At 32.5% G+C, this 13,956-nt stretch overlaps 1 pseudogene; it reads left to right on the top strand.

Moving 5' to 3' along the window:
- Nucleotides 1-5,907: 5,907 nt before the first annotated feature.
- The window catches only part of LOC106457870, a 45,013-nt pseudogene continuing 36,964 nt past the window's right edge, over nt 5,908-13,956 (top strand).

Below are 13,956 nucleotides of genomic sequence, written 5' to 3'. Positions count from 1 at the left end.
GAATTTACTATCAGTCTTTATACATTTTCAAAGTACAGTTTCTAAATATAACGATAATCAAACAAATAAAACACATGATTATTTTTCTCATGTTGGGAAGTGCCAGAGGCGGTTGAGTTACAAGCATGGAATATTATAGGGTAGATGTGATGTTAATAACTCAAATTCCTTTATAAAAGCTGTGATTCAAAATACATGAATACTGATCTTTAACCTAAGAAAAACACCGTAATTGTGACATGAAGAGCATAAAAGTAATGTGGTTCCAGAACTTACAAGTACTGTAAATTTGCCGTGTTTAGTGCATTAATACGTTGCAGCACTTTTACACTGATACGTCACTTTATAATCAAGTGCAGAATCACAACGAAAATTACAAGTTTGTTTGTTTTAGCACAAAGCTACACAACTATCTATGCTGAGTCCAAAGCGGGTATCGAAACCCGATTTTCAGTGTTATAAACCCATTGAGCCATCAGAGAGCAGCATTACAAGTACACTGTATTGTTACCGTAATACGGTACTGTACAATACATCATATAATACATACATTAATATATATTATAACCTTAGTTGTATATTTTACTCCTATATTATCTATTTTTACAGTGTAATTATCTATTTAGAAGTTATATTGCTTCTGGTTAGAGGTATTTCAATATACCAAATTACTATTTTAGGTTATTACATAATCTTTTAATTTGTTCGTGTGGATCAAACAACTCGTCCCAATACTTTAAAATTAGAGCTTTCAACGACATTAATATCACTGTGGATTATAAAATTTCAGGAACCGTAAAATAAGATTTAATCTATAATTTGGACAAATATTTGTAAAATATGCAGTAACATGTTTTGAGTTATTATGTAATTAATTGAGAAAATACATGAAGTTGGTGTTACTTATAATGTTATATATGCTAAATCTCTTTAAAAGCAGCAGATTGAAAACACAAGTTAATTAATTTTATGTATATTTGTCTCGTCTATTTTTAGTTAATTTACATATTCGTCAAGTTTTTTTTAGTAATTTGTCTTACAAAATACGATGATTTAAAAAACATCTTAAAAGTAAAATAGTAAAATTTCAAAGTAGCAGAAAAAATAATTACCAATAGTTCTAAGAGTTGGTGCTTTTTTAAAACTAGGATACATCCGTTAGGGCGTTATTTAGAGCCAACTATATCTTTTTTTTTATTTAACTTACAAATATACTTGTTTTTACATAGAGATAATTTTATACGATTTTTATGCTGTATATTAGGATCCTTATTGGTCACTATGAACATAAGAAAAGTTGACACTACTCATTATGCTGATAAAATGTTTAGTTTATTTGCTCGTCATATTACCTTGTGTTATTTGGCAGGAACCGATAAACGATAAAAAATAAAGTAACAATACACCTCGTGTTTGATCTAGATCGGCGTGTATTTCAAACTTTGCATCAAGGGAAATAGAATAAGGTGACAGATGTCGTAAAGCAGGTTCTTTGCACTCTCTTAGAAACGATGATTAAGCTCGACGTAACAGTACTGAAGACTCGAGTGTCTCCTCCCACCATACCAAATCTACTTCCCTTACTATGATTGTTGTGATTTGGGCTTCTTCATCCATCTTCCCCATGAAAACATTCATTGATTTCGAGGCGCAGCTGGAAACATGTGAACGTATGGTTTATTGGCCTTCGTGAACGTAAACTTCTTATTTGTTATCTTACTACCAAAAAATATTCTCAGCTTCGTCGTAATGGCTCTTTGGGCCAGAGGGCTCTCTTTTGAAACCATACCCTTCACTTTGCTGATAAGAATGTTGGTCCTTATTGGCTTGGGGTATGGTTTTGGAGTCTGTTGATGAGACAAAACTCTGCTCTGTTAGAATTTACACTTGCATGAAGAACACTGACGGCTCCCGTTTTCGAAAGGTCTCTTTATCATTTAGTAACCTTAAGGTGTGATTATTTTTTTAATTCGTAAAGGATACTCACACATCTCTTCAGCCATATGTCAAGTTTTGGATGCATTAATATGCGGTACAGACACCTGTCTGTTAAGTGACCATAGTTATAGAGCCATACACAAGAAGATTATTTAGCTATTTCGTTTATTTTTCCCGAACATGCAAGTAACTTTATGTAACTAAGATATTTTAACGACATATATATCTAACTTCTGTACGAAGGAAAATTATTTATACCCAACTATTTTCATATATAGGTTTATACTTGTCTTGGTATGAAACACATATCTTGATTGAAATCTCAAATACTTAATTATGATTTATGTTGTAAAATGTTATTTTACCTAAATATATACTTCCACCATCCCTCTGTTTTAAAATGTAACTTAAATTATGACTCCAATCATAAACGTGTCACATTTTTTACAGTAAAGTATACATATTTATTGTGCGCAGTGCCAATGTAAACCTTTACGACCATTGCCTTACACGAATACGTCCTGTTTATACTACTGAACGTTTAGGTTTACGAAAATTTGGTAACTTATCAATCCGGTAAATTTTGTTACGGACACATTGATTTGTAGTATATTTATTGCAATATCTATAGCTTAAGTTCAATACATCATAATGGTTAACACTTGAAAATGTAATTCTGAACAGCCTTTTACATCACGTTAGAGTAGTCACTGTACTATTTATGAATGTAAAATGTAAATAGCTACGAATGGTTCAATATGATTTGTTGTATGTTATTATCTTTCCAAAAGAAAATCTGTTTTATATAGTTGATTTTTGGCCAGAAATATCAGTTGAGATTTTAACATAATTTTATGTATATTTTATTGCATTTTCTTCTGATCCGGAATGTTACTAAATACAGTATTTTATTTTTACATTACAGTTTATCTATCCAAAATATTGCTTTCCGTTCGCTGGATCAGCAATAAGCTTCAGGCATTATAACGCCAAAAATTCTGGTTTGATACCTGCAGTTAGCACAGCTCAGATAACTTATTGTGCACCTTTTTTCTTAAACTATGAACAAACGAAACCTAAAACTAAATAAATATTCAATATACCTTTCAGTGTATATCTTCGTCTTCTTCACCCTTTAATCCCTTCATGTGGGGTCGGGGCGTCTCGTGAATCTTTCTACATTTAAAGTTATCGTTCGCCACACTGAGGTCTACTTGACCATTGTCCCCTTTAATATAATCCTTTGTTCTCTTCCTCGGTCTCCTTCTTCTCCGCCTACCTTTTACTCTGGTGCCCATTTCACCAGACTTTCCTCACCAATCATTTGTACATGCCCATACAACCACTATCTTAATTCCTGCACCTTCTTTTTGATGTTACAAACCTTCTCCTCCTGTTTAGTTTCTGCGCTTGACTTGTATATATAATAAGTAACAATTAAACAATAACAATATTTTGTAATATTGTACCTTCGACAAGGCAAAATCTATATTATAATATATAACCAACCAACCGTTCAGTTGATCATTATGCCAATTAGGCATATGGCGATTAGTAATTAGGTATAAAATACAAATAACTGATCATTCAGTTTATGCTATATATGGTGTCTCACACATATTGTCACAGTTATGACTTTATAGTCATCACAGATTAAAGTAGTGAAACCAGTTCACGAACCACGGCTCGTTTTTAAGGCATTTGGATATTTCCCTTGTGTGGAGAATTATCGCAAGAATGGAAGTCATACCATCAAAATAGCTGGGTACGAAGTGGCCACAAGTGTCTTTCCAAGCAAAGTTAGCAAAATGATGGTCCATCTATAAAACCGTTGTACAGTTGCTCGTGCACATAGACAATGAAGGTCATTATTCCCAACATCAAATGGTACCTGCTATCTGGCTCAGAGACTGAATCGGAGGTTTCAGTCAAAACTAAACGCCATGCCTGGGTAAAGTAAAAAGCAGATTTCACAAGACTGGCCAGTATTCGAGATGATTAATATGATGCACTGTACTAAGAGCAATTCAATTCACTGTGGAAAGAAGCTGGAACCAGAACTTACACTATTTTTTGTTTTGTAGGAACACGACACATATGGCAGTGGTAAAAGTATAATGTGGGTAGGAATAAGCTGGTCTGTAGAAGCTATGAAGAAGAAGAAATGTCACTGGACATCTTTACCGTTTGAAGATTTGAGATTTGTGTCTGAAAAGTTAGTGGTGAATGTTATGTTATGTGCGACTTTGATGAATCTGACCATTTATACATTTCAGTAGTGGTACGGAGTGGCATGAGTGTTAAATGATGTAAGACTTTCAATGAGCTTCGATTTATTCAGATGGTTGACGAATGAGCTATTGGACCAACTTGTGTGATCTCTTTCGTGTAAAATCGGACCAAGCTTTGCCATGAATCAGAAAAATGCTAGAAGCTATACTGCTATAGTGGTAGTAGAATATCTTGAACAAAAGATTAAAGAGTTCGTGGACTGAGTGTGAATAATTCCTTACATGAATACTATCGAACGTCTCTGAAACTTCCTTGGAAAGATGTACTTGCTAAGGAATGAAGCCGAACTCCACATAATATTATCCATCAACTGAATAGAACCTTGATACGCAGATTTACCATCAACTGATTAGAACATTGATACGCAGATCTAGAGGTTGTATTAATGTTAATATTTTTTCCTGCGATTTTTTTCTTTTGCCAAACGTAATTGTGTTAGACACTTTAATTCAGTTTGATTGAAATGATGCTTTTATTTTCTTGGGCTGTAACTAGCTGTATTTTGTTAATTAAACTAATTCATTGTTAATTAACTATATTTTAATATCAGCTCAGTTGGTTGAAGGTCAATTTATTTGATCGTAAGTTGTTGCCCTTGAATTTTTGTAGCATTTTATTTATTTATTTATTTGTAACAGGGCAGGGAAACATACTTTTGCCAAGTACCAGAAGTAAAATGCCAAACGTTCTCAATTATAGATATTAAGTGCACAGAGACTGCATGTATTAAGTTAATTGACTTTAATTGTTTAACCGATGTGTTAAACAAAAGAGAGAAACAAAATTATAATTTGCAAAATAAATGTTTCTGTGTTTTCTACTGAGAGAAAACCATTTCTAATTTCGGCCGCTAGGTATTGGATCCAAACAGGATACTACGAAATGTCTACCTAGATAAAATAAGCATTTGATATTAAAAACCTGGTTAAGACTATTAACATTAAGTTAGTATATTACAAATGAGAAAACACACAAAAAGAAGGCGTGTCCCAAAGTTAACATCTCGCTGGCACTTCACCAATAATCGTGAACAACGTCTTGTGTAGTACGTATATCAGGAGAGAGGAGGCGATATCGTGCCTCAAAAGTCGGATAGCTCAGATTCATTGCTCAGTGCAACATTTGCTCCAGTACCGATCACTTAGGAAGAAGGAAGTCGATATTATATACGTGAGTTTTTTTGTCGCTCTTTTTTTTTTCTCGTTTATCGTTAATGAAAAGGATAACCAGCCAAAAAAAGTTAATTTTGAATAATCTCGAAATTATTAACCAAAGTTATCTTAGGATAATTGGGCACTTTATTTCTAATTTAACGTTGTTTTTTATTCTACATTACTTATGTATTTAACATTTAAGTTAAAGACTAAGAAAACAACACAGTTTTGCTTAACTATATGATTACAGAGGAATCACATAAAAAAACAGGCAAATCAAATACCGCCAGTTTGGAAATAAATCGCAGGAAAATAAAATCTCAATATGATGTGTATCCCATTGGAAATGAACGGTATACAAACAAGTTGATAATTTGAAGGTTAAAGATTTCATTCTAAACGTAATACTAACGTTTGGGTTTAACCATTTTGATTGATTGCATGTTTTAGAATTCTAGAGAGTATGACACTGAACAAACACGGCAATACCATGGGTTGTCCAAGACCTGACTGTTTGGAGGACGTAATGTCAGCTCCAGTTGTCTTTGCTGTTAACCTGTCTGATAACTCATCCTTTAATATCACTATAGAAGATGAAGAAATAGAGTACTACTATTTCTACAAGGTATTTATATCCCTTTCTGATGTTATACGTATTCTGTCTAGAAGTGAAGTAAATAGGTATTTATATCCCTTTCCGATGTTATACGAATTATCTGTAGAAGTGAAGTAAATAGGTATTTACATCCCTTTCTGATGTTATACGTATTCTGTCTAGAAGTGAAGTAAATAGGTATTTATATCCCTTTCCGATGTTATACGAATTATCTGTAGAAGTGAAGTAAATAGGTATTTATATCCCTTTCTGATTTTATACGTATTCTGTCTAGAAGTGAAGTAAATAGGTATTTATATCCCCAGATGATTCGTATAACATCAGAAATGGATATAAATACCTATTTACTTCACTTCTAGACAGAATACGTATAATATCAGAAAGGGATATAAATACCTATTTACTTCACTTCTACAGATAATTCGTATAACATCAGAAAGGGATATAAATACCTATTTACTTCACTTCTACGTATAACATCAGAAAGGGATATAAATACCTATTTACTTCACTTCTACAGATAATTCGTATAATTATCTGTAGAAGTGAAGTAAATTATGTATTTTAACAGTTTGTTTTTGTTTGTTGATTGGTTTTTTTAGCGCAAAGCCACACAAAGAACTATCTGCGTTCTGTCCGCCATAAGGAATCGAACCTCGGATTTTGTTGTTGTAAATCCATAAATTTACTGCTGAACCATCGGGGAACATATTTTTTGTGTTAGTACGAATTAATATATATATTTTTTCGAACGTGTGTATCGTTTCCTTAAAGAATGTAATGTCCTAAAGAAAAATATATATATATTAGTATCGTTTATACCATTTTGTCATCGCGCACAATTAATTCATTTTCAAAATATTGAAATACTAATAATATGTTTATTGCATATTTTTTCTGTTATCAAACATGTTATTATAGAAGCGTATTTTTAACACTGATTCGTTGGTGTTTCGCTTTTCCCAACCTTGCAAAAAAACTGAGTTTGAGGACTTTAGAAGATGAAAACCAATGTTTTGATATCTGAAAAGTTTTTCCAAATGAGTATAGCTCACTATCTAAAACGTTTTACGAAAAAAAAATATTTGTTTACATTCTTAACAACGTCTAATATAGAAGCATTATCATGTATTTCTCGCGATGTGTTTGTACATGTATACATAATTACCTAAGAATTGTTTGTACGCAAAATAAGTGTGCTCAGTCGTTTCACGTATTCGATAGTATGTTACTCGTAGTGAAGGAATAAGCATTTAGTTAACTCTGATGTTAATTAAAAATTAGGTTTAATAGAAGTCACATTTGTCTATTTTTCATTTGCATCAGAAACTTACGTTGATAATCGACCGTTAAAGTTATGTACACACAGTCACGCAATTATATTTTATTTACAAGATTTAACCACTAAAAAATAGGTAACTTAAACTTCATATTTGAATAAAATATCATAATGCTAAATTTATAATCCTATTTTCTTTTCGTTATCCAAACAGTACTTGAAACAACTTGAACTTTAAAACTATAAATAGAAATTCTACACTTGTAATCATTGAGCTTTGCTATTTAGTTGGATGTAAAAGTCAGATTCGAATGTAGGTTTTTGATATAAGACCGTGCCTACACAGATATTAAGATCTCTGAAACCGCTCACTCACCTATCACACTCCTGTATGTTTAAGCCTCCTCAATAAAACGTTTATACAGAAGCTTTAAATACTGCGTCACTGGAGTGCGAAAGTTATGCTGAACCTTGTTTATTTCTCTCGCTAAAATTATGTCTATCTATAAATGTGAAGGTTAATCAATACGGTTAGATTTGATCTAAAGCTGAAAACTATTAACGACCCCACCACTGTAGTTTTTGTTTTTACCAGCAGTTTCGTGATTAGAGTATTCCATAATGCAAATTAATTATACGTTTCACTAACTTCATGTTGTTAAAAATTTTATTTAAGGATGGAAACAGATCTAGTTTTTAATTATAAGGCATATATTAGAAATAATACTGTCGATCAGAACACTATATTATGTTATATTAGAACATTGTTGGACTAATTCCAATGGTCATTAAACGTGCTACGATAAAACAGCCCGACATTTGGATTTCCTAGCCACCTCTTGTATAAATACTGAAGTTCCCCAAAGTATTTCATATATGTTCGCTGTTTGGTATCGGTTAATAGGCTCACATTATTCTGAACTCTGTATCATTTTATTCAACTTATTATTAGATAAAATTGGACTTAAAGACCCCCGTTTTACTTCTTCTGGGCTACATTATTAAACTTTGTATAGCTTGACATAAATCAATTATTATCCCTACTAAAAATGTAGAAGAATAAAATTGTTGATTAATGTATTTTATCCGTTATTACCTAATACATTAACTGGTTATGTATTAAAACCAGAAAACTACTACATTCCATGCTATTTTAATTTGATATTTCTGCATGCTGGGTAAGTTTCAACGTCATACTTTAATAAAGCATTGCAAGCAAATACCGTGAGTATAAAATAAAAACTTAGCTCGTAACAGATCCTTTGTTTGGTTTATGGTACAGGGCTTTATAATTTGATATATCTGAGGTTGGGATTAATCAAGATAAATGGTCCAAATTACTTGGATAACCCAATAAGTAGTTTTTTAAAATCCGAAAATTGTGACTTCTGCCTTTAAAATGCTTGTAAGTGTGCAGAGGAAAGTTGACGTTCTATTATGGAGGACAGGCTTAGCCTTATTCCCGCTATGTAATAACTTTTCGAACCTGCGCATTTAACATCTTAGACGACTTCTTTAAAATTGACTTCAGTTTAACTTTAATAGAAAAACATAATCATAGTTTACAAAACATTACTCATTGTTGAGGATTTGTGTGCCTATTACTCTCATTTACTTTGTGTAGCAAGTGATAACACATATGTGTATATAATAGAGCAAAATGTATAGCGCTTACTCTTTATTTTTGATGAAGTCCTCTTCACATCCAAACACTGACTTAAAACTTCAAAAACATGTTTTAAACATTAAAGTTTCACCATTTAACAAACTTTCATTTATACAGATTCAGTTCTGAATTTTGTTTTCTTGGTTGAGCCAAAATTCAGTTTGATTGCACATCAAATATAGTCCCGAAGATATAAGTCTATAGTTTAGTCATCATACTCAGGAACTAACATTTCATCTTCATTATTCCCAATTAATTAAAGAAGATTTGGAGTCAGTGATGTATAACGTTATCTCTTTCGACTTCCATAGAGTAATTGTGAAACAGTAAAAGATGTACAGTTGATAATGTTCAAGTTTGTTTGTTGATAAGCATAAAGCTATATAGTGGGCTGTCTGTGTTCTGCTCACAGCGACTTTTAGCGTTTTAGTCCTTAGCCTTACCGTTGAGCCACCAGAGGACCATAATGTTTAGAAATGCAAAATAACTAATGATTCTGGTCTTGGAGAAAACTACGAGTTCCATTTAATTTGCATTTGAAAATAAATGGATAAGTAACAAAGACATTTTTCTTCCTTTAATACATATTACTACTGATACAACCGAGTATTCAGAGGATCATATATTTCTGTGTATAAACCTCTGTTCTCATATATTTCACAACTTATAGTTTACAATTGAAAAATAATTTATTTTACCACCTACATAACATATTACCGTTTTGTGTTTGTTTTTTCCTAATTAAGTGGTGCAAACACAAACACAAGAAAACTTTATTAGGATTAAATCTACTGCTCAGCCGTCACTTAGGGTATTTTTTGTTTCACACACCTTATATTTTATAGATATTGTTTTAATGCTAGAAAAGTCGACGTAAAAACCAATATACAACCAATATGCTTATAGCCTCCTCGACGTAAAAACCAATGTACAACCAATATGCTTATAGCCTCCTCGACGTAAAAACCAATGTACAACCAATATTCTTATAGCCTCCTCGACGTAAAAACCAATGTACAACCAATATGCTTATAGCCTCCTCGACGTAAAAACCAATATACAACCAATATGCTTATAGCCTCCTCGACGTAAAAACCAATGTACAACCAATATGCTTATAGCCTCCTCGACGTAAAAACCAATGTACAACCAATATGCTTATAGCCTCCTCGACCTAAAAACCAATATACAACCAATATGCTTATAGCCTCTATTTTCATTAAATCAGTTGTATTGTAATAAGATGTTTTGCGAACTATGAGTGTTTCAAATAATGATTTTTTGTAATTAATTAATTTGCATCTGTAAAGCTATATTTGAATAATTAACATTATAAAATATTTTAATACATTTTTTTGAAAAATAATCAGTTAATGACACGAAATCATTTCGACCATTATTACGTAGCAAAATAAGAAAACAAAAGAGCGACGCCCCTCAATGGTAATGAACGCCCCCAGTTTCTCTCAGTGAAGGGGAAATCACAACAAGAAAAAAGAGCATAAGACGGGTCTTCTGTATGAGCAAAACTTTAATCTAATTCTTGATATCGACTTTATGCTAAATAGCCATTACATGCAGCAAAGCGTTGTTCTTCATAAGTAGCTGAAGTTATTTGGGTAAATTATCGCTCAGTAAATGCTTTTTTGACATTTCTAACCATTTTCAACCGTCGCTTTGAGAAGCTCAACCGTAAGTTTACTTTTACAGTGGCTGAGGGGAGTTAACTGTGTAATAAAGTAGGTAATAATCATAGCAATAATCTGTAGTTGTACAAGCGTAAACAACTTGGTAAAAGTACTGTAATGTCTCGTCAACAAAACTACTTAATTCAAGTTTCTAGTTGTGCACGCTTATCCTAGTCTCAGAGTTCGTGGAAAAAATAATTAAGAACAGATAAACAAATGAAAAATAGTAATGGCGAGTTTGTTAACTGTCTAGTCGATAAGAAGAAAAAACTCAGTTACAGAATAAAACTAAGATGTAATTTTATACAAAAGTCTATGGCTGCGAGTGTGTTATAAGGGTGATGGTTAAATACCACTATTCAACCATCTATAACTACTTTCTCTTGGTCTATCATTTCAAAATTAGCGACTGCTGGTGCAACTTAAGTAGCTTTGAGGTAATATCTGTAAACAGCTGCTAATGACCGTATGTGTATTTATTATTTTACATGTTTCAGTTATGCACCATAAGTGTTTCTAGAGAACCGTAAACAGAAGTCAGTAACTTAGGATTATTTAATGTAAAGTGAAAGAGTGTCCAGATACTGGAATGAACCTAGCAGCTGTAGGTGAGAATAAACATAATATATTTATTTAGACGTTTCTATCTATAGAAACATCTTTTTTGGAACAGTAAGTCCTTTAGAAATCTTAAAGTTTTAATATCAACCAGACACATCATGCTACTGAAAGTTTTCTCTAAAGTATAATTATGTTTCACAGTTTCTTTCAGGCGTTTTTTTCTCTTTATATCTATTTTTATTATTTCTTAATTATCACAAGGCTTCACAAAAAGGTCTGAAAAAGGAAATGACAACTTATTATAATTCCTATTTACGTAAGACTCTGTTGTCTTATAATTTCAGTTACTAACCTATCAGTTCCTACATAGCATATATTTTATTTTCCAAGAAGCAGCTTACCATTCGACTTATCTTCTCTCAAAAGTGTAATATGATAAGACTATGTAACTAAAATTAACATTTATCTGAAAAAAATAATAAGTAAAATATGTTAGTCAGCCTTAGAAAACAGAAGTTATTATTGTTGTAACAAAAAATACCTTCGGGTAGTCAAGTGTGACATCCATTATACATTCCTGTCTTTCATTGTAGACAAACAATAAGTTGTAGTTATTTCACATTCGACAATAATGATTAAGGTTTAAGTAAAATTATAAAACGGCCGAGTAAAAACGGTTGTGCAAACATGTATATTATGTTACATAGGAACAAACCAGATATATGATAATAAATCAGAATTGTTGCTCTAAATAAGTAAAAAATCTAATGGTTCTCGTGTAGACTTTACATATTTCAGTAAAGTTTGATCATAATTTAATCTCGGCCTTTTCTCTTACTATATTCTCTAATAAAGTAATTTTCATAATAAACTATAAATTAATACTTAACTTTATGTACTCTAAAAACGGAATTTATTTGTGATTTCATTGGGTTTAAAAAATGACGTATTTTTCACATAATCTGAGAACGTACTGTTACAATCAGACAACATTGATATTTTAAAGAGAAGATTCTATAAAATAAACATATTACATACGGAAAAGGCATCATTAAACTTATTCAGCTTCGTAAAGCCAGGGTAAACACGAAAAGCGGTCATATTTTTGATGATTTGTTACACTGTGGGCAATACATTTACATTTATTCAAAATTATACCAGTCTTTTGATCGGAAACGTTCTCCAAACCTTCCTACATTCAGAAATATATGAATATTCAGATCCTTGAACATCATCAGTGAATTCATTCCGAGATGATTCATAGTAAATACATATTTGAATTTATAACTAGGAGTCATAGTTACAAATATTTAAATTAACTATTTATTTTATTATTCATTAGTTGCAAAAATACATTCGTAAAATATGGGTTTCTTAATGTTCCATGTTTTGCACAGCACTGTATAGATATATATATATATATATTAGATAATTGAACAATTATCTGCAATAATATACAGTGTGAAGAAAAAATTAATTGATGCACATATATAACGTAATCAAAACTTATTGAACCAGATTGTTAATGAAATAATATATTCTACAACATAGAATTAATACTGTCTAAACGTCTTCGTCCCCCAGTAGCCAGATATCTTTTTATCAGCCCACTAGTGACTCAGCGGTATGTCTGCGGACTTATAACGCTAGAATCCGGGTTTCGATACCCGTGGTGGGCAGAGCACAGATAGCCCATTGTGCAGCTTTGTGCTTAATTACAAACAAACTAAACGTCTTAAACTGCCTTGTCATTTAAATTCTAGAGCAGGATGAGTACCTGTCCTTTAAACTCTACAGCAGGGATGAGTACCTGTCAGTTAAACTCTAAAGCAGGAATGAGTACCTGTCAGTTAAACTCTAAAGCAGGAATGAGTACCTTAGATGCATACACTGCAAATAAAGATATTTGCAGAATTAACATTATGACACCACAATACAATCCGTTGAGGAAATTGTTCTGTTGATTAATTGTATACGTGTATCAAGAGTATTTCTACTAACGCGTTAACGGATTTATGTTTGTATCTTAGAACAAAGCCATATTGGGCTATCTGCTGTGTCCACTATGGCGAACCCCAGATTTTAGCGCTGTAAGTCCGTATATTTACCGCTGTCTCACCGGAGGACAACAGATTTGAAAATATTTAAGACTTTATCGACATATGATACCAAAACACTGATATATATGCACACACACACACACACATGTATCTGAATATACTTTAACTACGAAACACAAGAGTAAAACACAATCATATCGTCTATATTTCATTTTAGAACCACTCAGTAGGCTATTCTCTCATACTTTGTTGATTTTGAATGCTATCTAACAAGCAGAAAATTTATACGAACAGGTATAGTTTCGTTTGTTTGTTGGATTTCGCGCTCAGGGACTCGATGGCTATCTGCGATAGACTTCCCTAATTTTGAAGTGTAAGACTTTAAAGAAGGATAGAAGCTAGTCGGTCCCACCCACAGCCAACTTTGGGCAACTCTTGTCAGACCGAATAATGAGATCTGATCTCCATTCTTATATCGAACCCACGGCTCAAAGTGGCACCTGGACACGAACCATGAGCCCTTTGCTTAACGGTCCGTCCAGGCTTCGAGTGAAAATTCTAAAATAAACTAGCGTGATTTGGTGGCACCTGGACACGAACCATGAGCTCTTTGCTTAACGGTCCGTCCAGGCTTCGAGTGAAAATTCTAAAATAAACTAGCGTGATTTGGTGGCACCTGGACACGAACCATGAGCCCTTTGC

Source organism: Limulus polyphemus, unplaced genomic scaffold, assembly GCF_000517525.1.
Source record: "Limulus polyphemus unplaced genomic scaffold, Limulus_polyphemus-2.1.2 Scaffold383, whole genome shotgun sequence".
Taxonomy (NCBI): Eukaryota; Metazoa; Arthropoda; class Merostomata; order Xiphosura; family Limulidae; genus Limulus; species Limulus polyphemus.
This window is presented reverse-complemented; position numbering and strand designations above follow the sequence as displayed.